The sequence below is a fragment of the Bufo gargarizans genome, chromosome 4 (genome assembly GCF_014858855.1).
Source record: "Bufo gargarizans isolate SCDJY-AF-19 chromosome 4, ASM1485885v1, whole genome shotgun sequence".
NCBI classification, from domain to species: domain Eukaryota; kingdom Metazoa; phylum Chordata; class Amphibia; order Anura; family Bufonidae; genus Bufo; species Bufo gargarizans.
The window spans coordinates 199,307,570-199,333,690 of record NC_058083.1 but is presented as its reverse complement, the minus strand read 5'-3'; positions in this window follow the sequence as shown (position 1 = coordinate 199,333,690).

Here is a 26,121-nt window from a genome sequence, read left to right as displayed (position 1 = left end):
ACAGCAGAGTGACGTGCAGCGCTACGTGACTCAAGCTTATATAGAGCCTGGGTCACATGCTGCTCTGGCCAATCACATTCATGCCATTAGTAGGCATGGCTGTGATGGCTTCTAAGGACAGACAGTTAACTGCTTGTTGATTGGCTGCTCTGCAGCCTTTCAAAAAGCGCCAAGAAAGTGTCGAACACCGAACCCGAACTTTTACTGAAATGTTCGGGTGCGGGGTCCAAAAATCCTAAAGTTCGGTACGAACCCAAACTTTACAGTTCGGGTTCGCTCAACCCTGCACTTTAGTTGACGCTTAGTGTGTGTCCCGTTATGGACACCATCTGGTCTCATATGAGTCTTGTTTCCTTTTGCCACACGCAATAATGGTTACTATGGTCACAGGATGACAACAACGTCAGATCCCAATCTGCTGGTCATGCGCAGTGGCTGATTACCACACAAGAAAACATATCCAGTGCGGGCGTGCGGTGCGCATGCGCAAGGAGTGAGGGAATCTTGCGTACCTAGGATGTATGCCAACGCCTGCCCAGAACCCTACATGGGACGCTGAAGTTTGGCTACACATGTGAGAATTCATGACGTGGGTTTGTCCTCTCTTTTAAATTAATTTATGATTAAGCAAAGATGCACTTTATGTATGAATTAGTGGTAATTATGAATGTAACACTGAATCATGGATATGGAATAACTATTCATTGTAATCACGTACACTATGTTATAACACTGCATTTTGTGCACATGTACCATATTGAAACAATGTTTTTAATCATGTTTTTCAATGTATATTTGTATTTATTTACTGATGACCAATTATGTAACACCGATGAGATCTACCTGTTTAAATACGTTGAGAGCACTGTATTCACTAGCTTGACAAAGGCTCCATTGAGAGAGCTGAAATGGCGCATTGTTTTTGGGTGTAATAAATTCCACCTTATTTTCATCACAAGACCGGAGTGCTGCACTCTTTTCATTGTTTTTTTCAGAGCTATTTTTAACAATCACAGATGCAGCAAGGGCTGCAATATTAAGTATTTTGCAAAAAAGTGTTTTTTTATTAACATCATATGAAAGCTGTATATAACGCTTGAATTTCAGATGTGCAGATGCAGCAATGGCTATAAAATAGTGTATTTTTCCCAAAAAGTGTGTTTTTTAAAACCCAGAAAATTAGAGCTTTATTTCTAGCTTAAATTGAACACTGACTAATCATGCAAAGGCACCAGATGTTGGATATTGCAAAAAAAAAAAAGATGTTTTTTCAAAGCCAGAAAATTATTGAAGTTTTTAAAACTTGTTTTTAACAATCACAGATGCAGCACGGGCTGCAATATTATTTTGCAAAAAAGGGTGTTTTTTTTTACTAACAGAATATGAAAGCTGTATATAACGCTTGAATTTCACACGTGCAGATGCAGCAAGGGCTGTAAAATAGTGTCACACAGTTAAACGCTTGTTGATTGGCTGCAGCCTTTCAAAAAGCGCTAAGAAATCACTGAACACCGAACCCAAAATTTTGCTAAAATGTTCGAGTTTGGGTCTGGGGGTCCAAAAATCCTAAAGTTTGGTACGAACACAAACTTTACAGTTCGGGTTCGCTCAACCCTAATAAGGAGTAATGCCAGTGCCCCACCAGATAAAATCCTAGCATAGAAGGACATGTAAAGACAATTCCCTTACAGCTTGTGAAATACAATAAAAGGTAAGCAGTGGGGAAAGAACATAAGCTAACAGTAAGGCAAGCACCTATTGAATGAAATTGGAAACAGCTGACATGACATACTGTATATGTAGATATACATCGGGACACAGTAGAGATCCAAACAGGTATGGTGTTACCGGAACCCTTTCCTGACCACTGGCTTGTTGGAACTGCTAGCCCGCCAACTACTGCCATAAAAACTGGTGGACTTTGAGGCCTTTAGAAAATTTGTTGCCATTGGCACACAGCGATGGAAGGTCCCCAGAACAAAATATTTCTCCCAGAAGGGCATCCCAGAACTATATGACCATGTTCAGCGGAAAGTGAATGTATTTCTGGAACACAGTTTTGGTGCCAAGATACATCTGACCACAAACACTTGGTTTGGCAAACACGGGCAGGAGAAGTACATAACTTTTAATGCCCACTGGGTGAACCTTCTGACAGCTGTCAAGCATGCAATCCATGGCACCCGTGTGCATGGATTGTAGTACATGGACTGCAGTACATGGATTGCAGGATAAAACTTACCAGGAAAAGTTAAAGGACCTTAACATGTATAGCTTGTTAGAAAGATGAGACAAAGGGGATATGATAGAAACTTTTAAATACATAAATGGAATAAACACGGTAAAAGAGGAGATATTATTTAACAAAAAGAAAAACTGCTACAAGAGGACATATTTTTAAATTAGAGGGACAAAGGTTTAAAAGTAATATCAGGAAGAATTACTTTACTGAGAGAGTAGTGGATACATGAAATAGCCTTCCTGCAAAAGTGTTAGCTGCAAATACAGTAAAGGAGTTAAAGGGGCTATTCATAGTATTCATTTTATTGGGCAGATTAGATGGGCCAGATGGTTCTTATCTGCCGACACATTCTATGTTTCTATGTGTGGATTTGGTTTTACCGCCATGGATTGCATGCTACTTCATCCTCCGCTCCTCCTTGGCTGACTCCTCTGCTACCGCCTCTTCCACTGCACCTCCCCGAGCTCCCCAGAACCCATTTGACGTGCCAGGTGAGACGTTGCCATGCTGTGCTGCGGCTGTTGTGCCTGGAAGCCAAGAGCCACACCGGACCTGCACTCCTTTCAGCTTTGCGGTCACAGGCCGATCAGTGGCTAACCCCGCTCACTTTCACAGTTGGTAAAGAGGTGTGCGACAACGGTGCCAATCTGCTGAGCACGGTGAAACGGGGCAAAATGTCACATGTGCCATGCATGGCACACGTCCTTCCCGTCAGACGTCTGATTTGTGACTGCCCGACGCAATGGAACTCCACCTTGTATATGCTTGATAGGCTGCTCCAGCAAAAACATTCCGTTAACGACTACCTGGATGAACTCTGCGGCAGGACAGGTTCTGGGGAGCTTGTTTTTTTTTTTCACCGCGCCAGTGGCTGCTCATGCGCGACACATGCAGACTTTGGCGGCTATTTGATGAGATCACCAAACTGGTCAATCGCAGGCAGGGCGCCATCAAGGACATCAAACCTTACACCTTTTTTCTGGATCGTGCATTGCATTGTGTCATTGATTAAGCCCTAGAGGAGCAGGAAGATGCGGAAGTCACATTGCTGGATGTATTCCCAGGGGGGGGGCTATTCCAAGAGACAAGTCAACAAGAATCTGAAGAGGAGTCAGATGAGGATGGTGACGGGGTGGATGAGGAGCGAGAAAAGCATGCTTTAAAGGAAATCTGTCACCTGGTTTGACCATATTAAGCTCTCACCATTGCCATGTTTAACAAAAAATACCTTATTTCTTGCAGTGGTATTCTTTCTTATAGTCATGCTTTTATTTTGCTAAAAAAGTGATCTTTGTATTATGCAAATGAACCCTGAAGGTGCCCAGAGGGGCATTATTCTTCACCCTCTGAGTCCAGTAACGTCCCTCTGCAGTGCCTACACCACCTTTATTTAAAGCCCAAGCAAGCCTCCTCGTTATGCAGTATCGTCCCACACCCTAGTTTAACAGCGCCGCCCACACTGCTACGTCAGCTAATTCATTCAAGCCACGCACCTGTAATCTTCAATTCATCTGGTTGAAATCTCGCGCAGGCGCAGTACCGCCTACTGCCTGGGCCGGCGTGATCCAGACGCTCATGAGGGCAACAGCTATAAGAAGACGTCACTGGGCTCGGCGCATGCCCAGTGACACATTTGAGGCTGTTGCCCTCAGGAGCGATTGGATTGCACAGGTGCAGGCAGTACTGCACCTGCGCGAGATTTCAGCCGGACAAATTGAAGATTCCAGGTGCGTGGCTTGAATGAATTAGCTGACGTAGTAGAGGGGGTGGCGCCGTTAAACTAGGGTGTGGGACGATACTGCAAAACGAGGAGGTGTGCTTGGGCTCTAAATAAAGGCGGTCTAGGCACTGCAGGGGGCGTTATTGGGCTCAGAGGGAGAATAATGCCCCTCTGGGCACCTTCAGGGTTAATTTGCATAATACAAAGATCGCTTTTTTAGCAAAATGAAAGCATGAATATAAGAAAGAAAACCAATGCAGGAGATAAGGTATTTTATTAAACATGGCAATGGTGAGAGCTTAATATGGTTACGCCAGGTGACAGATTCCCTTTAAACTTTTCTGGTATCCCTGGTGTTGTCCGTGGCTGGGGTTAGGAGACCGAGGATGAGGCTGGCAGAGGAATTTCCACCCTCAGAGAAACAGGTGCGGGTACCAATCCTACCACGCATGCAAAAAGAAGGCGGTTTGAAGATGTGTTGGTCACTTCGGACACAAGATTATTCTTGCAGCCAACCCATCATCGACAGCTGCCCTATGGATCCAGCCTCAGGGAACGCCTAGACCAACAGGTGTCCGACTACATTGGGTAAAGGCTAATATGGACGCTCTGAGAAGCCAGGAACCCCTAGACTACTGGGTGTGCAGGCTTGACCTATGGCCACAGCTGGCACAATTTGCCATGGAACTCTTGGCTTGCACCTCGTTGAGTGTCCTGTCCGAAATTCCGTTCAGCGCAGCAGGGGGGGATCATGACCGATAAGCGCACTCGCCTAGCTCACGACAGTGTGTACTACCTCACATTTCTAAAAATGAATGAGGCATGGATCTCGGAGGAATTCAACACCTATGACGACCACATTCAATTGAATTTCCTCATGCCAGCGCACAGATTTCAGCCACCACCCAGAACAAAGAATGGTCCCTGTCTTATGTAAATATAGCGACATAAAAGGAGTTTTCTGCCCCGTGAATGCCTAATGTTTGGGGCCTGTACTCAACTGGCCTGCAGTAAAATTGTTATCCAATGACCGTCTAATTTACCTCCAGTCATATATTCACATAAACAATCTTTTTTGTACGGTGAATGCCTAATTGTTGGAGCCTCAGAGAAATTTAACACCAATTGATATCGAATTTCACCTATTATCATTTTGGGTTTATTTTGCCATGTTTTTAATCCAATTTTATATTTTTAGTTCTTTTAAACATATGTATTTGACATGTATTTGTACTTGCCTACAGTAAAATTGTTATCCAATGACGTCTAATATATCTTCAGCCACATAATCACTTAATCTCTTCTGTATGGTGAATGCCTAATTGTTGGGGGCCTCAGAGGAATTTAACACCTGTGACGACAACGTGTTATCGAATTTCACCAATTATCAATTGGGTTTTATTTAAGAAGAGGGATTTTGTTAGCCATATTTTTAATCCAATATTATATTTTTAGTTCTTTTATACATAAGTATTTGACATGTAGTTGTGCTGGACTACAGCAAAATCGTTATCCAATGACCGTCTAATATACTGTACCTCCAGCCACATAATCACTTGTTCTTTTCTGTATGGTGAATGCCTAATGTTTAGGGCCTATACTCCACTGACCTGCAGTAAAACTGATATCCAGTGACTGTCTAATATACCTCCAGCCCCATAATAACTTGATCTTTTGTGTACGGTGAATGCATAATTTTTGGGGCCTGTAATCTAACTGGCCTACAATAAAATTGTTATCCAATGACCATCTAATATACCTCCAGCCACATAATCACTAAAACTTTCCTGTCCAGTGAATGGCTAAAGTTTGGGACCTGTACTCGACTGGCCTGCAATAAAATTGATATCCAATGACCATCTAATATACCTCCAGCCATATAATTATTTGATCTTTTCTGTATGGTGAATGCATCGTTTTTGGGGCCTGTAATCTAACTGGCCAACAGTAAAATTGTTATACGGTGACCGCCTAATGTACCTCCAGGCTCCAGCCACATAATGACTTGTTCTTTTCTGTAAGGTGAATGCCTAATGTTTGGGGCCTAATCTCCACTGGCCTGCAGTAAAATTGTTATCCAATGACCGTCTAATATACCACCAGCCACATAATATTTTCTGTCTGGTAAATGCCTAATGTTTGGGGTCTGTACTCCACTGGCCTGTAGTAAAATTGATATCCAATGACCGTCTAATATACATCCAGCCACATAATCACTTGATGTTTTCTGTCCGGTGACTGCCTAATGTACCTCCAGCCACATAATCACTTGATCTTTTCTGTCCTCTGAATGCCTAATGTTTGGGGCCTGTACACCAGTGGGCTACAGTAAAATTTGTATCCATTAACCACATAATGTACCTTGAGGCACATAATCACTTGTTCTATTATGTCAGATGAATGCCTAATTTTTAGGGCCTGTACTCCCGTGGCCTAAAATATAAATTTTCAAAGCTCCAGCAGGGCACATTTTTGAGAATTTCCCCTAAAGACACTTAAAAATGGTCCCTGAGTAAAATACATATTTTTTGTGGGAATATTTATCATTGATCCCCCTCTAGTATGTCACTGTCCATGTTGTGGGACTATTTGTGCACTTCTAGTAAGTATTGGGTGGCTGCAAATATGACCTGAAGGTTTTCCAGGTACGTCTGCAGTTAAAGTGAATGAGGCCCGCCACAAACTTGTGGTTTGCGAACATTTGATCGCAAACCGTCCCGGCCGATATTCGTCCATCAAAGAAATTTTTTTTTTTTTTTTCGATTTGGAAAAACTTGGTTCGAGCCTAATAAATTTGCGGTGAATTACATTTTTAAAAAAAAAAAAATGCTATTTCCTGGCTGCAGAGAGTCTTTATAGTAGTTTAGAACACTGTGCCTTGCAGTAACACGCAGGGAGTCTGATTTGGTAGTGAAATAATATTTTGAGTCCCTATGACATGCAGATGACAGGTGTAGCACTTAGAATCACTGCACACTTCACTTATTTGGGCAGTCAAGGGGCCAAAAAGAACCAAATTACTCTAGTATATACTAAGCCGTATAGGTCGATGTTAGCGCCAAGAAGAAGTGCACTCATTTTACACTGTCATCAGTAGATTTCACATATAAGTGGATATAAAAAGTCTACACACCCCTGTTAAAATGTCAGGTTTCTGTGCTGTAAAAAAAAATTAATTAGACAAAGATAAATAATTTCTGAACTTTTTCCACCTTTTAATGTGACCTATAAACTGTACAACTCAATTGAAAAACAAACTGAAATCTTTTAGGTGGAGGGAAGGGGAAAAAAATACTAAAATAATGTGGTTGCATAAGTGTGTACACCCTTTTATTACTGAGGATGTAGCTGTGTTCAGAATTAAGCAATCACATTCAAAATAATGTTAAATAGGAGTCAGCATACATCTGCCATCATTTAAAGTGCCTCTGATTAACCCCAAATAAAGTTCATCTGCTCTAGGCATTAGATATACAATGGAACAGTGAAGACAGTCATCATCAAATAGAGAAAATATGGCACAACAGTGACATTACCAAGAACTGGACGTCCCTCCAAAATTGATGAAAAGACGAGAAGAAAACTGGTCTGAGAGGCTACCAAGAGGCCTACAGCAACATTAAATGAGCTGCAGTAATATCTGGCAAGTACTGGCTGTGTGGTACATGTGACAAAAATCCCCCATATTTTTCATATGTCTGGGCTATGGGGTAGAATGGCAAGACAAAAGCCTTTTCTTATTAAGAAAAACATCCAAGCCAGGCTACATTTTGCAAAAACACATCTGAAGTCTCCCAAAAGCATGTGGGGAAAGGTGTTATGGAAGATTAAAGTTTTGGAATGGCACAGCCAGAGCCCAGACCTGAATCCTAGTGAAAATTTGTGGGGTGATCTGAAGAGGGCTGTGCACAGGAGATGCCCTCACAATCTGACAGATTTGGAGTGTTTTTGCAAAGAAGAGTGGGCAAATCTTGCCAAGTCAAAATGTGTCATGCTGATATACTCATACCCAAAAATACTAAGTGCCGTACTAAAATCAGAAGGTGCTTCAACAAAATATGAATTTAATGGTGTGCCTACTTCTGCAACCATATTGTTTTATTTTTATATTTTTTCTTCCCTCTACCTAAAATATTTTAGTTTGTTTTTCAATTGAGTTGCACAGTTTATATGTCACATTAAAGGTGGAAAAGGTTCTGAAATGATTTATCTTTGTCTCATTTTTTTACATCACAGAAACCTGACATTTTAACAGAGGTGTGTAGACTTTTTCTATCCACTTGTTCTTTTACAAGCTGATACAAGTAGTGCACCCATGACAGAGCGGAGATGGTGTCAGGACTAAGTTTGTGTTAGGCTACATGCACACGACCCTTTGTGTTTTGCGGTCCGCAAATTGCGGATCTGCAAAAAAAACGGATGACGTTCGGTATGGCATCCGTTTTTTTTTTATCGGATCCGTTTTTTTTCCGTTCAACGGAACGGACATACTGATGCGGACAGCACACGGTGTGCTGTCCGCGTTTTTTGCGGACCCATAAACACCCAAAAAATGGACCCTGTCTTTTGAGCATCTGCCTTCCCATGGTCAGCATTTGGTCAGTAATACATCAATATTGCTAATGCCCAAAAAAAACTGAAGTGAATCCAAAACAGAGATGACACGTAAATGGAATAGTTGCATGTCTTCTGTGTTTTGTACCCCCTACTGCTTCTGGCTACCAAATCACAAACAATTCTCTTATGTTTTTGAACGGGGGAGAAAAAAAAATGCTTATTTAACAAACAGGATATTAACATACATAAAATACAACACAGAAGGGGCAAAACCACAAGATTTAAAAGACAAACTGGAAAAACAAACTGCTTCATCAACAAGAATGGATTGACGGCCAGTATCAGGGTGACCATGAGGGTAATGCATACGGATCAATGTATGGGGTTATGGCTGATAACTGGAGAACAGTCCAGCAAACAAGCCAACTTCAGCTCATTCTGTGATGAGCTGGGTTGCTGATAAGTGGATTCTAAAGTGTCTAAAGAAATGCAAGTAAAGACATTGGAATAAATTGTCCACTTCCTCCAACGTGACCTCGTCCTTTGATTTATGAATATTATTCCATAATGTCTTGAAGTCCTCTGCGTGGATGGCATAAGAAATGTACATGCGAGCTTTGATGGGCACAGAGAAAATAAACTCTAATGCCGAAACTGATCCAGACATGTTATCCCTGGTCCACATCGCTGTTATCCACGTAAGGTCCTGAGAACTGATCACCAGATTACCGAAACAGTCAAATTTTCTTTCGGAACCACATCCCTACGATAGCCGTGAGCACCTCGGAGCCATTATACAGGAAGAGCGGGAGTCAAGTAAATATCTTAGGTAACACCTCCAATAGATCGTCCTCTTTGCACGTCCTGCAGAACCAACCTGTCCACACAATCCAGTCCTCTGTGCTTGCCTTGGTGAGTGGAGGCTTGGATAAAATGTGTATGAGCACAGCCAGTGGATCTCTGTCCTTTCATTTGAGTCCGGGTAAACAGAAAAATTTGGCTTTTAGGTTCAGCTCTGAGTCCACTTCAATAGCAAGACCCTTCTGCATCACGGCAGCTATGTGGACAGACAGGTGCTTTGAATACTCTTTCAGTCTGGTGTATGAGAAATTATACATTGGTGTCATGCTGTACAGAGTCCATTGTTTTTGAAGGAGCAAAGCAGCCTGTGCTGGATCAAGTGCACTGCAGGATTTTTGTTTTAGACAAGCTTTGAAATGCAGACAGTCAAAGTGCAGAGGTCAAGCTTCCGGGAGGATACCTTAAGCTGTGAAAATGACTGCTCCTTCGTGCCGATGACCTACTTCTGGCGTTTAACACCCCATCAGTTGGTGTTTGCATATCCTAGCGATAAATGATGCTTCCATTAATTGACTGAAAAGAGAGATCTTGACAAACAAATGTATCAAACTCTGCCGCCATCTTTCTAGGCGCCACATGTCCAGTCCCCTTACCAGCCAGATTTACCAGCATCTGTTCCAGGACATGAAGGAGTGAAATTACATTGTTCATCCTGTAGTCCTGGCGATTGAAAAATAATGTGGCCTCCTCAAAGGGCCTGAGCAAACGGCAGGTGTCATGCGTGAGCTGCCACTGGCTGACATCGAAGTTAGACAGGGGACTACTCCTGTCCACTTGGATCTTCAGGAAATGGTTGATGGCCTTTCTCTGTTCGTACAGTCAGTACAACATATGGAGGGGGGAATTCCAACAGGTGAAAACTTCGCATATCAGCCTATGTTGGGGGATGCCATTCTGCCGCTGCAGCTCAAGGAGGGTGTGCTTTGCAGTGTACGAGTTGCTGAAGTGCATGCAAAGTTTCCTGGCCATTTTTACGATGTCTTGCAGATGAGTGGAAGACTTCAGGAACCGCTTGACAACCATATTGAACACGTGTGCTATGCAGGGCGCATGTCTCAGCCATCCTTGACGCAGCGCCGACACCATGTTCTTCCCGTTGTCGGTCACCATGGTTCCGATTTTGAGTTGTCACAGAGAAACCCAGGATTTGATTTCTTGCTGAAGGACACGGAGAAGTTCCTGCCCTGGGTGACTCCATTCGCCCAGGCAAACGAGGTGCAGAACAGCGTGAGAGTGATGAGAGGGGTCGCACATGGCTTGCATACACTACATGCCTGCAGCATAATTCTTGGATCTCTAGATGAAAATAATGTATTTAGTGTAAATCGTGAGAGGGGCATATTTGGAGACATTGACTTCATAAGAGATACAAAGCATCGGTGTTTACTTTGAAATTTAAAATTTCAACACTGTGTAATTCAGCCCATACAGCAAAAAGAGGTGTATAGTCACCCATCAATTTCCCCCCAAAAAGACTGTTTCACATAACACATTTCACCACTACGTAATTCGGCCCATACCACAAAATGAAGTGTGCATTTACCCATACATTTTCCAAAAAAAAGCCAGTGTCACAAAGAATTTCACCACTAAGGACTTCAGTCCATACCGCAAAAGGTTGTGTACATTCACCCATACATTTTCTGAAAAAGAGCCAGTGTCACAGAAAGAGTTTCACCACTAAGTACTTCAGTCCATACAGCAAAAGGCATTCAACAGATAAGTACAACTATGAACGTCAAATATATTTGTATTTTGCCACTAATAAACGGCAAACTGGGCTGTTAAATATCTCACTGCAACGCTGAGCGGCAAAGATATTTTCAATTTTTCACTAATACATGCAAAAAAGGGCTTTAAAACAGATAAGTGCACCACTGAGCGGCAAATCAATTTTACTTTTGGATATATCAAGGGAAGAAAAACTGAACTGGATCGCACATCCACAATGCTATGCTTAGATCTTATTAAACTTGCTTCTCAGCGCAATATTAATGTGTACAGCCCCCTATACTGAATGCTGTATAAGAGGCATTAGTGTCCATTTTGATCAAAAGGCATAAGCCCACTCATCACGCCAAGGTCGCCTCTGAGTGGGACCTACTTTGACAAAAAAGGCGTAGCACAATGCGGTGACAAAGTGGCACTGCCTCAGTAGGTGGCAGGACCCAGGAGTCAAACAGCACCCTGCTGTCTGACAATGCCACCCATGGAACTGGGTCCCACCAACCCACCAGCACAGTGCCACAAAAACAAAGGCCATCACGCAGTACTGTACCATGTGAATAGTTTTCTAACACAACATGTACAAACCAGATTCCAAAAAAGTTGGGACACTATACAAATCGTGAATAAAAACTGAATGCAATGATGTGGAGGTGCCAACTTCTAATATTTTATTCAGAATAGAACATAAATCACGGAACAAAAGTTTAAACTGAGAAAATGTACCATTTTAAGGGAAAAATATGTTGAATCAGAATTTCATGGTGTCAACAAATCCCCAAAAAGTTGGGACAAGGCCATTTTCACCACTGTGTGGCATCTCCCCTTCTTCTTACAACACTCAGACGTCTGGGGACCGAGGAGACCAGTTTCTCAAGTTTAGAAATAGGAATGCTCTCCCATTCTTGTCTAATACAGGCCTCTAACGGTTCAATCGTCTTGGGCCTTCTTTGTTGCACCTTGCTCTTTATGATGCGCCAAATGTTCTCTATAGGTGAAAGATCTGGACTGCAGACTGGCCATTTAAGTACCCGGATCCTTCTCCTACGCAGCCATGATGTTGTGATTGATGCAGAATGTGGTCTGGCATTATCTTGTTGAAAAATGCAGGGCCTTCCCTGAAAGAGATGACGTCTGGATGGGAGCATATGTTGTTCTAGAACCTGAATATATTTTTCTGCATTGATGGTGCCTTTGCAGACATGCAAGCTGCCCATGCCACATGCACTCATGCAACCCCATACCATCAGAGATGCAAGCTTCTGAACTGGGCATTGATAACAACTTGGGTTGTCCTTGTCCTCTTTGGTCCGGATGACATGGCGTCCCATATTTCCAAAAAGAACTTCAAATCGTGACTCGTCTGACCACAGAACAGTCTTCCATTTTGCCACACTCCATTTTAAATGATCCCTGGCCCAGTGAAAACGCCTGAGCTTGTGGATCTTGCTTAGAAATGGCTTCTTCTTTGCACTGTAGAGTTTCAGCTGGCAACTGTGGATGGCACGGTGGATTGTGTTCACTGAATGGTTTCTGGAAGTATTCCTGAGCCAATTCTGTGATTTCCTTTACAGTAGCATTCCTGTTTGTGGTGCAGTGTCATTTAAGGGCCCGGAGATCACGGGCATCCAGTATGGTTTTACGGCCTTGACCCTTACGCACAGAGATTGTTCCAGATTCTCAGAATCTTCGGATGATGTTATGCACAGTTGATGATGATAGATGTAAAGTCTTTGCAATTTTTCGCTGGGTAACACCTTTCTGATATTGCTCCACTATCTTTCTGCGCAACATTGTGGGAATTGGTGATTCTCTACCCATCTTGGCTTCTGAGAGACACTGCCACTCTGAGAAGCTCTTTTTATACCCAATCATGTTGTCAATTGACCTAATTAGTGTTAATTGGTCTTCCAGCTCTTCTTTATGCTCAAATTTACTTTTTCCAGCCTCTTATTGCTACTTGTCCCAACTTTTTTGGGATTTGTTGACACCGTGAAAATTTGAATCAACGTATTTTTCCTTTAAAATGATACATTTACTCGGATTAAACGTTTGATCTGTCATCTACGTTCTATTACAAATAAAATATTGACATTTGCCATCTCCACATCATTGCATTCAGTTTTTATTCACAATTTGTTTAGTGTCCCAACTTTTTTGGAATCTGGTTTGTACATTGCTATCAGGAACTGCAGGTCAATTACCACTTATATGCAGACTTCTGTGAAATTAAAACCACCTGTGCTGAATGGGAGGAGGCTGATACCAGTAATAAAGAAGAAAGATTCAACATGCATATATCAAGGGGAGAAAAACAGAACTGGATCACACATCCACAATGCTATGCTTAGATCAAATTAAACTCACTTCTCAGCTCAATATTAAAGTGTACAGCCACCTATACTGCATGTTGTATAAGAGGAATTTTCGTTTTGCTCATCTCTAGCGATTATATGTGTAAGCAATTGTTTTGTATATCTTTTTAAAATCCGCTATGCACTGAGTATCAGTAAGATACATAAAGTGCTATAAAACATATAGAATGGCTTCTCTAATATAAAAGAAAAACTAGAAACAATGAAAAAAAAAAGTGTTTGAACCTAACTTACCAGAAAGGTTTATCTCCTTCCTATGCTACTGGTCTTACTAAAGATTAATGTCTAAAGAAAATGTCCTGACCACACAGAACTTAATATTTGCAGAACCTATAGAATCTCCAACCACTCAGCATTTTTCTTGGTTGTACAATGCTATAAAGACTTATTTACTCCTGCCGTTAGTGTGCTGCATGGTCAAAAACAGGAGTTAAAACCAAATTCATTTTGCCGTGATTTGTTTTGTTTTTGCAACGTGTTGTCATCTCTGCAAGTTTCCCAGGTGAATCAGATAAAAATGTGAGTTTTACCTGTAAAGATTTCACTAGTGAAGACTGCAATGCAAAACCTTGGCAACCAGAGTTTGCGATTTTGCTGTGCAGTTTTTGGCCATGTGACAAACTAATGACATGTAAATACATGCTTTCAGCTCAAATAATTTTTTTAAAAATAGCCCTCGGCCCCTCTAGTATTGCTTTTTAATTGAATGTATGCCATCTTTAACAAAATGTACAATACATTTCTAGACATTGGCATACTACTATTACTATGATTTGTATTCAACATAAAAGTCAAAGCTAAATGTTAGTGTTTTAAGTTGTAATGCAAAGTGACACTTAAATGAAGAGTTCAGATTGGTTCATATTTCCAAAAGAGAGATGACAATTACAATTTGTGTTAACTAACACATAAATACTGTATAGCTAAAATGAATATCAATATTTAAAAATGATGATTACACTTACCGGTAATCAGATTTTCCAGACACCACAACAGCACCACAGAGAGAGGGATCCACCCCCAGGGAAACCTACAGAATACAAAACCTCTCTACCCTGTCAGTGGATTTCAGAGCAAGAGAGGGACTCCTACTTATATTAAACAATTATTTAAGCAAAAACATCAATATAACCAAACAACAATTGTCTTATTTTAATTTTTTTTGTGCTCAGGAAGGGAATAACCCAGAACTCAAGACAGGGGAGGGAATAAGGAAGGGTTCTGTTGTGGGATCTGAAAAATCCGATTACCGGTATGTGTAATCATCATTTTTCCCCTCCCCCACGACAGCACCACAGAGAGAATTACAGAGGAGAACGCCCTTCCTCAGGGAGGGACGACCGCTTGTAAAATCTTCCTACCAAAAGAAAGATCAGAGGAAGAGTACAGATCCAAGCGATAGTGTCGGAAAAAAGTACAGGGAGAAGACCATGTTGCAGCCCTGCAGATTTGTTCTATGGAAGCACCTGACCTTTCAGCCCAAGAAGTGGAAACAGAACAAGTTGAGTGAGACTTCACTGAGATTGGAGGTGAAATACCAGCCTCCAAGTAAGCTTGCAAGATACCCAGTCTAATCCATCTAGACAAGGTATTTTTGGTAGCCTTCTTACCCTTATTTGGTCCAGAGGAAAAAAAAAAAAAAGGCAGAAGACTTTCTCCATCCATCAGAAATTTTGAGGTAATTCAACAAGCATCTTCTAACATCAAGAGCATGAAACTCCTTCTCTTTAGAGTTTTTAGGATGGTCACAAAAAGAAGGAAGAATGATCTCCTGAGATCTATGGAATTTTGAGGAGACTTTAGGCAGGAAAGCCGGGTCAGGATGAATGATGACTCTATGCTCAAGAATAGTGGAAAAGGGAAGATTTATAGAAATAGCATGTATCTCGCTAATCCTCCTAGCCGTTATGAGTGCTACCAGTAAAACCATTTAATAGGTAAGATATTTAATTTTAGCCAACTCAATGGGCTCAAATGGAGGCTAAGTTAAGGAATTAAGGACCAGGTTTAGATCCCATGGGGGGACTCTTGGAGATGAAACTGGAGTTATCCTATCCACTGCTTTAAAAAGTCTAAAGACCCAAGGATCCGCAGCAAAAAAAAAAAAAAAAAAAAAATCAAATAGTACCGACAAGGCAGAGACCTGCACTTTTAAGGTGCTTTTTGCCAGCCCCATGGTTAGACCCTTCTGGAGAAATTCCAGAACATAAGAAAAAGGGACTGAAAGAGGTAATTTTTCAGGGTTAAATTTACAAAAATCTATACATTCTTTTCCATGTTCTAGTGTAAATAGAGACTGTTACTGGCTTGCTACTTTTAAGCAATGTGGAAATAAGCTCCTGAGAAAAACTTTTTTTCTGTCTAATAGGTTCCTTTCAAATTTCAAGCAATTAGGTGTAGACCACCTACTGCTGGATGGAAGATTAGACCCTGGGACAGTAGACCTGGTATCTCCGGAAGAATCCACGGTTCTGAGTCCGACATTGTCCTGAGAAGTGTAAACCATGCCCTTCTCGGCCAGACATAGCCTTCCAAATCGTCAGAGATGTAGAATAAAGGGATCTGATTTGCACTGAGATCTTTGAATTTTTTTCTTCCGGGAAATATACTCTGTGTCACTGAATCTAAGATTAGACCAAGAAACCTCTGTCGCCTTACTGGTTTTAGCCTGGATTTTTTGTTGCTCACCATCCAGCCCAACTCCTGAAAGGTTTTTGTTACTATTTGAACTGCCTCCTTGCAACTGTAGTGGGATTTTGCAATGATTAAAAAGTTGTCTAGGTATGGTATTATCAACACATCCTTTAGTCTTATAAACAATATCATTTCTGCTACCACTTTGGTAAAGATCCTAGGGGTCATAGACAGACCCAAGGGTAACACCTGGAATTGATACTACTGCAGATGACCATCCATAGAGATTGCAACCCTGAGATACTTCTGGAATTCCTGGTGCATGGGTATTACCACTGAAGAAACAGAAGCTGTATCGTATTCCCCATTGTTTCCATTTTGAACACCAAGAATTTGTTAAAATCCTTCAGATTGATAATAGTTCTGTGGGAACTATCTGGCTTGGGTACCAGAAACAGAAGGGGAAAATAACTCTTGCACAGCTCTTTGTGCGGAACAGGAACAAGGACATATTTTTTTCTATCAGATTTTGCACTCCTTTTATTATGGGAAAATAACCTTTTACAGAACAATTTTTTGTAATAACAAAATAATTTTAGTCTTAGTCTTCCCCTCACTATTAGCCTGGCATCATTGCTGCGACTGCTTCTTATTTGACAAGGGAGATTTTCCAAACGAACCCCTTCCCTTCTGGACCTTTGTCTTTGATCTTTGTCCCTAAACAGTATCCTATTTGAATTACCCCTGAAGGAAAGAAAGGACTGCCTGTACTTAGAAGAAAAAAAATCCAAAAGGGTTAAGAAGTAGGAAACCTTTTATTTTTATCAGTTGCCTTCTCCAACAAATCATCTCATCAAGTCAGGACCGAATAGAAACTCTTCCTGGAAGGGAATACCACATAATTTATGCTTTAAGGCCACATCCCCTCCACTCCAGCGTTTAAGCCAAAGTGCCCTATGAGTGGAGTTTGTAAGGGATGCAGACTGAGCACTAAGTTTTACTGCATTAGCAGAAGCGTCTGTCAAAAAGTCAGCCACTTTTTGCGAAGTGGGCAGAGAGGATAAAATTAGATCTCTAGGGCATCTTTCAACTGGACTTCGAGCTGTTGCAACCAAAGAGCTAAGGTTCTGGCAGTCACAGTATCAGCTATGCTAGGACAAAATGAGGGACTCTTCCAATGCCCCTCTCATCCAGGTTGTCCCTAAGAACACCAGTATCCTCAAAAGAGAGAGAGGATTTTTTTTGAAATGGCAACATCTATCTTGGGGGCTTTTCCCCACACAGATAAAGTCTCCTCCTCAAAGGAGTATTTGCGCTTAAAGGACCAAGTGATAAAAACCTTTTTCCATTCCTTTTCAATTAGATAAATAATACTATTATGCACAGGGACACATCAGCCCTTCATTTCCTATAACCCTTCAAATAAAGAGTCCGCCACTGACTTATCTTGCTTAACATCCTCAATATTCATGGTAGATTTTATGACCTTATGCAATCTATCAGTGTCCTCCGGGAAAAAAAAGGCTCTATTAATAACTTCATCATCAGAGGTCGATTCAGAGGAAGAGGTATCCTGAGGGGAATCACTGTCACCAGAGGAAGGATCCTGGGAAAGGCAAATCAAAGAGCCTTTGACCCGTTCTGAACCCAGCAATTTTATATTTTTTTAAAGTTATGGTGATTCATCCGAGATAGTCTTGTAAATACAGCTTTGGCATAACCTCTTTTCATACGAAGATGATGTTTTGCATATAGCACATTTTTTCTTTTTCCCAGCATCTTCTTGTGATTTGACTGGAAAAAGACAATACAAAGAACTAGGGTAAGAAAAAGGAAATCATAGACGTGTCACTTACTCAGAAGCAAAAAAAATTTCTAGTATCAGGACCGGAATCACCATCTCTCTAGATTCCTGTGTCTTTTCCTCCTCCATTATAGCCAGACCACAAAAATACATTTCTACTAACTCCCTTTAAGTCCCCTAACAAAACAGGGAAGGAAGGGGAGAGGGAGAGAAGAGAGAGGTGTAGAGCTTTCTTAGACCTATTTGTCAGAAGAAGCACTTGTCCAAACGACAATCTACTACCTGATCGCAGCAGGTTTCCATTGGCTTCAGGGTCCATGCCGCTACAGAGGCTTTACATACCGCGAGTCCTGAACCACGATTCCCACGTCACACTCCGCACTGCCCCCGGAAGTAGCAGTGCTCCATTCACATACAAAGGCTGCGTGTTAGAGCCTTCATTCAAAGAGGCCCACGTGCCATCTGCTCCAACAGCATCCGCTCCTGTCTAGATGGAGCCTCCTGAGGGGCAGAGCTTTCCCCGAAAGTTACCCACGCAAAACTGCCACAAGAGACGGACGGCCCCTGGAGCACCTCCATATCCTCCGCAGGTTCAGATCTTTCCATTATACCTTAGCTCTGAGTATGCTTGCTTCACTCCTGGTTTTGTCTCACTATAACTGATGGAAATAACTGACTAAATGACTGACATGCAATCTGGGCCTTACAGTTAATTTTACACCCTGGGTTGGAAACTCATTTTAGCCGCATTACTAACAATTTGATAATAATTTAGCTATAATAAGTGCTTATGAGATCAAGAGATCTGAGATAAGTGCTATACATGAGCCCTCATCTGAGTAAACAGAATGTTATTTAACTCCTGTATCTAAACTGCAAATGTAAAAAAAAAGACTAATTGCAAAAAGGAGCCCAATTAGTCCAAAAAGAGCAGCATTTAATAATTAAAAAACATTTCCCTGAAGGTGTTCATAGCCTTTAAAGGGGTATTCCCATCTTAGACAATGGGGGCATATTGCTAGGATCGAGAACTGAGTGGGGAGCGCTGTGGCTAGAGGACCCCAGATTTCCCAGGGTCCGTCCACCACCAAGCGCTAATCCCCGCCTCTCCCATAGAAGTGAATGGGAGCGTGCCTCGCATGCGCGGCCCATTCTCCCATTCATTTCTATGGGGCAGACGGCAATAGTCGAGCCAACGCTTGGCTATTTTCGTTGGCCCCATAGAAATGAATGGAGGGCGGCTGCGAATGTTCAGTGCTCTCTACTTCACTTTTGGGGTTCCGTTCTTGATATTGGTGCGGGTCCCAGTGGCGGGGCCCTCACCTATTAGACAATGGGGGCATATCCTAGTAATATGCCCCCATTGTCTGAGATGAGAAAACCCCTTTAAGGGATGATTCCTCAAGGGCCCATAAAAGCCATAATGAAACTTAGATTTAGTGGAAATGAGTGTTGTAGGTTGAAGAAGCAGGGACATACTATATCTACTATATCATACAATATCTCCTGGGCCTGCAATCCCTATAGAGGGGAGCCAGGTGCTGTGTGCTGTAGCTTCAGTTTTCCTGAATCATCCAAGGCTACTCCCGATATGTTCTCCATAGGACCATAGTGAAATTCTCATAGACTTCAATGCTAGTGCATTGGCATCTATGAGAGAAGCAATCTAGTTAGGGTTGAGCGAACCTGAACTGTAAAATTTGGGTTTGTACCGAACTTTAGGATTTTTGGGCCCTGGACCTGAACCCGAACATTTCAGTAAAAATTTGGGTTCGGGTTCGGTGTTCGGCAAGTTAATGGCACTTTTTGAAAGGCTGCAGAGCAGCCAATCAATAAGTGTTTAACTCTGTGCCCTTAGAAGTCATCACAGCCATGCCTACTAATGGCATGGCTGTGATTGACCAGTGCAGCATGTGCCCCAGCCTCTATATAAGCTGGAATCACGTAGCGCTGCACGTCACTCTGCTGTTACTAGTGTAGGGAGAGGATGCTGCTGCTGTGAGGGAGAGAATAGGACAGAATTTTTAATCAGAAGTGCTTGTTAACTCAGCGATCTACCTAGATTTTGTTTTATGGGTGCAGTGCACAATCTTTTTACCCTGCCCTGAGCCCAGTGACCCAGAAAAATAACTTGTATCAGTCTGTCAGATAGGTGGGCGGCGGCCATTTTATGCAAGTTCTGTGCAATAGCACAGCATATGTGCATTTGTCAAATAGAAGCTTGAACTGCTGCAATTATATTCTGGGTTTAAAAAAATCACCCATTTTGGCAAGACCCTACATCTGTGGCCTTTGCAGCATTAGTGAGTGTGAAATATAAGCTAGAAATACAGCAATATTTTTTTTTGTTTTAAAAAACACCCTTTTTAGGCAAAATACTACATTTTTACAACCCTTGCTGCATCTGTAAGTGTGAAATTCAAGCTTTATATACTGCTGTCATATTCTGTTAGTAAAAAACATGCATTTTGGGAAAAATACTTAATATTGCAGCCTTTGCTGCATCTGTGATTGTTAAAAACAAGCTTGAAATACTTCAATAATTTTCTGGGTTTTAAAAAACAGCCATTTTTGGCAATATCCTCCATCTAGGGACTCTGCCGCATTAGTCAGTGTGCAATTTAAGGTAGAAATACAGCAATAATTTTCTGAGTTTTAAAAAACACCCTTTTTGGGCAAAATACTCCATTTTACAGCCCTAGCTGCATCTGTAAGTTTAAAATTCAAGTGTTATATACTGCTGTCATATCCTGTTATAAAAAAAACCCACCCTTTATGGGCAAAATACTTAATTTGTGGCCTTGTCTGCATCTGCCAGAGTGAGATACACACTTCATATACTGCTGAGCTATTCTGTTATTAAAAAATACTTATTTTGGACAAAATACTTCATTTTCAGCCTTGTATGCCTCTGGCAATGTGAAATTCAAGCGTTATATACTGCTGGCATATTCTGTTATTTAAAAAAAAAAACACCCTTTTTGGGCAAAATACTTAATTTTCAGCCTTGTCTGCATCTGCCATTGGGAGATGCACGCTTTAGATACTGCTGTGCTATTTTGTGATTTAAAAAAACACCCATTTTGGGCAAAATACTTAATTTTCAGCCTTGTCTGCATCTGTCACTGTGAGATACAGTACATGCTTTGGTATAAAAAAAATATATATATATATATTTTACTTCATGACACTGGTAAAATGAAGTATATTTATGATTTATAAAAAAAATACCAAATTTAGCACATTTCAAAAAAAAATTTGCAATTTTCCAAGTTTCAATTTCTATACTTCTAAAATACATAGTAATACCTCCAAAAACAGTTATTACTTTACATTCCCCATATTTCTACTTCATCTTTGGATCATTTTGAGAATAATATTTTATTTTTTGGGGGATGTTACAAGGCTTAGAAGTTTAGAAGCAAATCTTAATTTTTTTTCAAAATTTTCAAAAACCCAATCTTTAGGGACCAGTTCAGGTCTGAAGTCACTTTGCGAGGCTTACATAATATAAACCACCCAAAAATGACCCAATTCTAGAAACTACACCCCTCAATGTATTCAAAACTGATTTTACAAACTTTGTTAACCCTTTAGGTGTTCCACAAGAATTAATGGAAAATAGAGATACAATTTAAAAATTTCACTTTTTTGACAGATTTTCCATTTTAATATTTTTGTTTTCAGTTACAAAGCAAGGGTTAACAGCCAAACCAAACTCAATATTTATGGCTCTGATTCTGCAATTTACAGAAACACCCTATATGTGGTTGTAAACCGCCGTGCGGGCACACGGCAGGGTGCAGAAGGAAAGGTTTTTTGAAGGCAGGTTTTGCTGGACTGTTTTTTTTACACCATGTCCCATTTGAAGCCCTCCTGATGCACCCCTAGAGTAGAAACTCCATAAAAGTGACCCCATCTAAGAAACTACACCCTCATGGTATTTAATGGAAAATAGAGATACAATTTCAGAATTTAACTTTTTTGACAGATTTTCCATTTTAATATTTTGTTTTCAGTTACAAAGCAAGGGTTAACAGCCAAACCAAACTCAATATTTATGGCTCTGATTCTGCAATTTACAGAAACACCCTATATGTGGTCGCAAACCGCCGTGCGGGCACACGGCAAGGTGCAGAAGGAAAGGTTTTTTGAAGGCATTTTTTTTGGGCAAATTTTCTATTTTAACTTTTTTTTTTTTACTTTTACAAAGCAAGGGTTAACAGCCAAAGAAAACTCAATATTTATGGCCCTGATTCTGTATTTTACAGAAACACCCCATATGTAGTCGTAAACTACTGTACGGGCACACGGCAGGGCGCAGAAGTAAAGGAATACCATACGGTTTTTGGAAGGCAGATTTTGCTAGACTGTTTTTTTTGACACCATATTTCATTTGAAGCCCCCCTGATGCAACCCTAGAGTAGAAACTCCATAAAAGTGACCCCATCTAAGAAACTACACCCCTCAAGGTATTGAAAACTGATTTTACAAACGTTGTTAGCCCTTTAGGTGTTCCACAAGAGTTATTAGCAAAGCAACAAAGCAAAGGTTAACAGCCAAAAAAAAACTCAATATTTATTGCCCAGATTCTGTAGTTTACAGAAACACCTCATATGTGGTCGTAAACTACTGTTACGGGCACACGGTATGGTGCAGAATGAAAGGAATGCCATATGGTTTTTGGAAGGCAGATTTTGCTGGACTGTTTTTTTTTTTTTTACACCATGTCCCATTTGAAGACCCCCTTATGCACCCCTAGAGTAGAAACTTTCAAAAAGTTACCCCATTTTAGAAACTACGGGATAGGGTGGAAGTTTTTTGGTACTAGCTAGTTTAGGGTACATATGATTTTTGGTTGCTCTATATTACACTTTTTGTGAGGCAAGATAACAAGAAATAGCTATTTTAGCACCGTTTTTATTTTTTGTTATTTACAACATTCATCTGACAGGTTAGATCATGTTGTATTTTTATAGACCAGATTGTCACGGACGCGGCGATACCTAATATGTATACTTTTTTTTTTATTTATGTCAGTTTTACACAATGATTTCATTTTTGAAGCAAAAAAAATAATATTTTAGTGTTTCCATAGTCTGAGAGCTATAATTTTTTCAGTTTTTAAGCGATTACTTTGGGTAGTATATGATTTTTGCGGGATGAAATTACTTTTTTTGATCGCTTGCTATTACACTTTTTGTGATGTAAGGTGACAAAAATGGTTTATTTAGCACAGTTTTGAGTTAACATTTTTTACGGTGTTCATTTGAGGGGCTAGGTCATGTGATATTTTTATAGAGCCGGTCGATATGGACACGGCGATACCTAATATGTATACTTTTTTTTATCTATGTAAGTTTTACACAATGATATCATTTTTGAAGCAAAAAAAAAATTATGTTTTAGTGTTTCCATAGTCTGAGAGCCATATTTTTTTCAGTTTTTGGGCGATTACCTTGGGTAGGGTATGATTTTTGCGGGATGAGATGATGGTTTTAGAGGGACTATTTTGGGGTGCGTGTGACTTTTTGATCGCTTGCTATTACACTTTTTGTGATTTTAAGTGACATTTTTTATTTTATTTAGCACAGTTTTTATTTTAACTTTTTTTACGGTGTTCATCTGAGGGGTTAGGTCATGTGATATTTTTATATAGCCGGTCAAAACGGACGCAGTGATACCTAATATGTATACCTTTTTTTATTTATGTAAGTTTTACACAATATCATCATTTTTTGCGGGATGAGATGATGGTTTTATTGGCACTATTTTGGGGTGCATATGACTTTTTGATCGCTTGCTATTACACTTTTTGTGATGTAAGGTGACATAAAATGGTTTATTTAGCACAGTTTTTATTTTTTACGGTGTTCATCTTAGGGGTTAGGTCATGTGATATTTTTATAGAGCCGGTAGATACGGATGCGGCGATACCTAATATGTATACTTTTTTATTTATGTAAGTTTTACACAATAACAGCTTTTTTAAAACAAAAAAATGATGTTTTAGTGTCTCAATATTCTGAGCCATAATTTTTTTTTTTTTTGGGGCGATTGTCTCAGTTAGGGGTTCATTTTTTGTGGGATGAGGTGACGGTTAGATTGGTACTATTTGGGTGGGCAAACGCCTTTTTGATCGCTTGCTGTTGTACTTTTTGTGATGTAAGGTGACAAAAAAATAAAAGTTTATTTAGCACAGTTTTTATTTTTTATGGTGTTCATTTGAGGGGTTAGGTCATGTGATATGTTTATAGAGCCGGTCTATATGGACGCGGCGATACCTAATATGTATACTTCCTCCCCCCCCCCTATTTTTTGCCAATTTTTTTAACTTTATTTTGGGAAAATAATGTTTTTGTTTATTTTTACTTGAAACATATTTTTGGGGGGAGAAATTTTATTTTTTCAACTTTTTTTCACCATTTTTTTTGTCCCACTTTGGGAATTGAACTATTGGGGGTCTAATCCATTACAATGCATTCCAATACTTCTGTATTGGAATGCATTGGCTGTATGAGTAATACAGTGTGTATTACTCATACAGCTTCCAGCCTGTGAGATCCAGGGGGCTGGATCTCACAGGCTCGTCACCGGAAGGCAGCGCAATGCGTTCCTTAGACAACGCGCTGCCTTCCATGCCATCGGGTCCCCCCTACAGCCGCATGGGGACCCGATGGCAACGCACGCCTCCACCGCAACTTAGAAAAGCTGCAAACCACAGGTCTGAATTGACCTGCGGTTTGCGTCAATCGCCGACATGGGGGGGGTCACGGGACTTCCCCAGGCATTTAGCCGAGGTGCCTGCTCAATGATTTGAGCAGGCACAGTCTTCCGATCAGAAGTGCACAGGGCGTACAGATACACCCTGTGTCCTTAAGTACCAGGACATGAGGGCGTATCTGTACGCCCTGTGTCCCGAAGAGGTTAAAAAAAAACACCCTTTTTGGGCAAAATACTAAATTTTACAGCCCTTGCTACATCTGTATGTGTCAAATTCAAGCGTTATATACTGCTGTCATAATCTGTTATAAAAAATAAAATAAAAACATTTTGGGCAAAATACTTACGGTAATTAGCGGCCTTGTCTGCATCTGTCAGTGTGAGATACACGCTTTAGATACTGCTGTGCTATTCTGGTATTTAAAATAAACACCCATTTTAGGAAAAATACTTAATTTGCAGCCTTGTCTGCATCTGTGTGAAATCCAAGATTTATATTCTGCTGTCATATTTGGTTATTAAAAAAAACACCCTTTTTGGGCAAAGTACTTAATATTGCAGCCTTTGCTGCATCTGTGATTGTTAAAAACAAGCTTGAAATACTTCAATAATTTTCTGGGTTTTAAAAAACACAAATTTTTGGCAATAACCTACATCTGTCAGTGAGCAATTTAAGCTAGAAATATAGCTATTGCTTTCTGGGTTTTAAAAAACACCCTTTTTGGGCAAAATACTAAATTTTACAGCCCTTGATGCATCTGTACATGTGAAATTCAAGAGTTATATACTGCTGTAATATTCTATTAGTAACAAAAACACCCTTTTTGGGCAAAATACTTAATTTGCGGCCTTGTCTGCATCTGTCAGTGTGAGATACACACTTTAGACACTGCTGTGCTTTTCTGCTATTTAAAAAACACCTATTTTGGGCAAAAAATAATAATTTTGCAGCCTTTTTCCTGCATCTGCCATTGTGAGATATACCCTTTAGATACTGTTGTTCTATTATTTTTTTTTTTTTAAAACACCCATTTGGGCAAGATCCTAAATTTGAGAAATATGAGATTGTCAAATTAGGGATGTGGCCCCGGTCGTGGTGCTGCTGGTGGAGCTCCTGTTGCAGGGAGAGGACGTGGTCGATCTGTGCCAGCTACACACACAAGTGAAACACCTTCCTGCGAGTAGGTGACAGAACCTGCAGCAGTATTTGGTCAGGCCTAATGTGGCTCTACGAATGGTGAGGCCAGTACAAGTACAGGCAATAGTTGATTGGGTTGCTGACAGTGCCTCCAGTTCCTTCACATTGTTTCCCACTTAGCCTCATGCTGAAAGATTGAAGTTGGAACCTGAAAGCCATGGCAATAAGTCTTTCACCTCACCCCCTTGCAAATAAGTCAAGCAGTCTGAGCCCCAAGCCATGCAGCAGTATCTTCTGCTTTTTGATGACTCTGCTAGCAGGGTTTCCCAGGGCCATCCACTA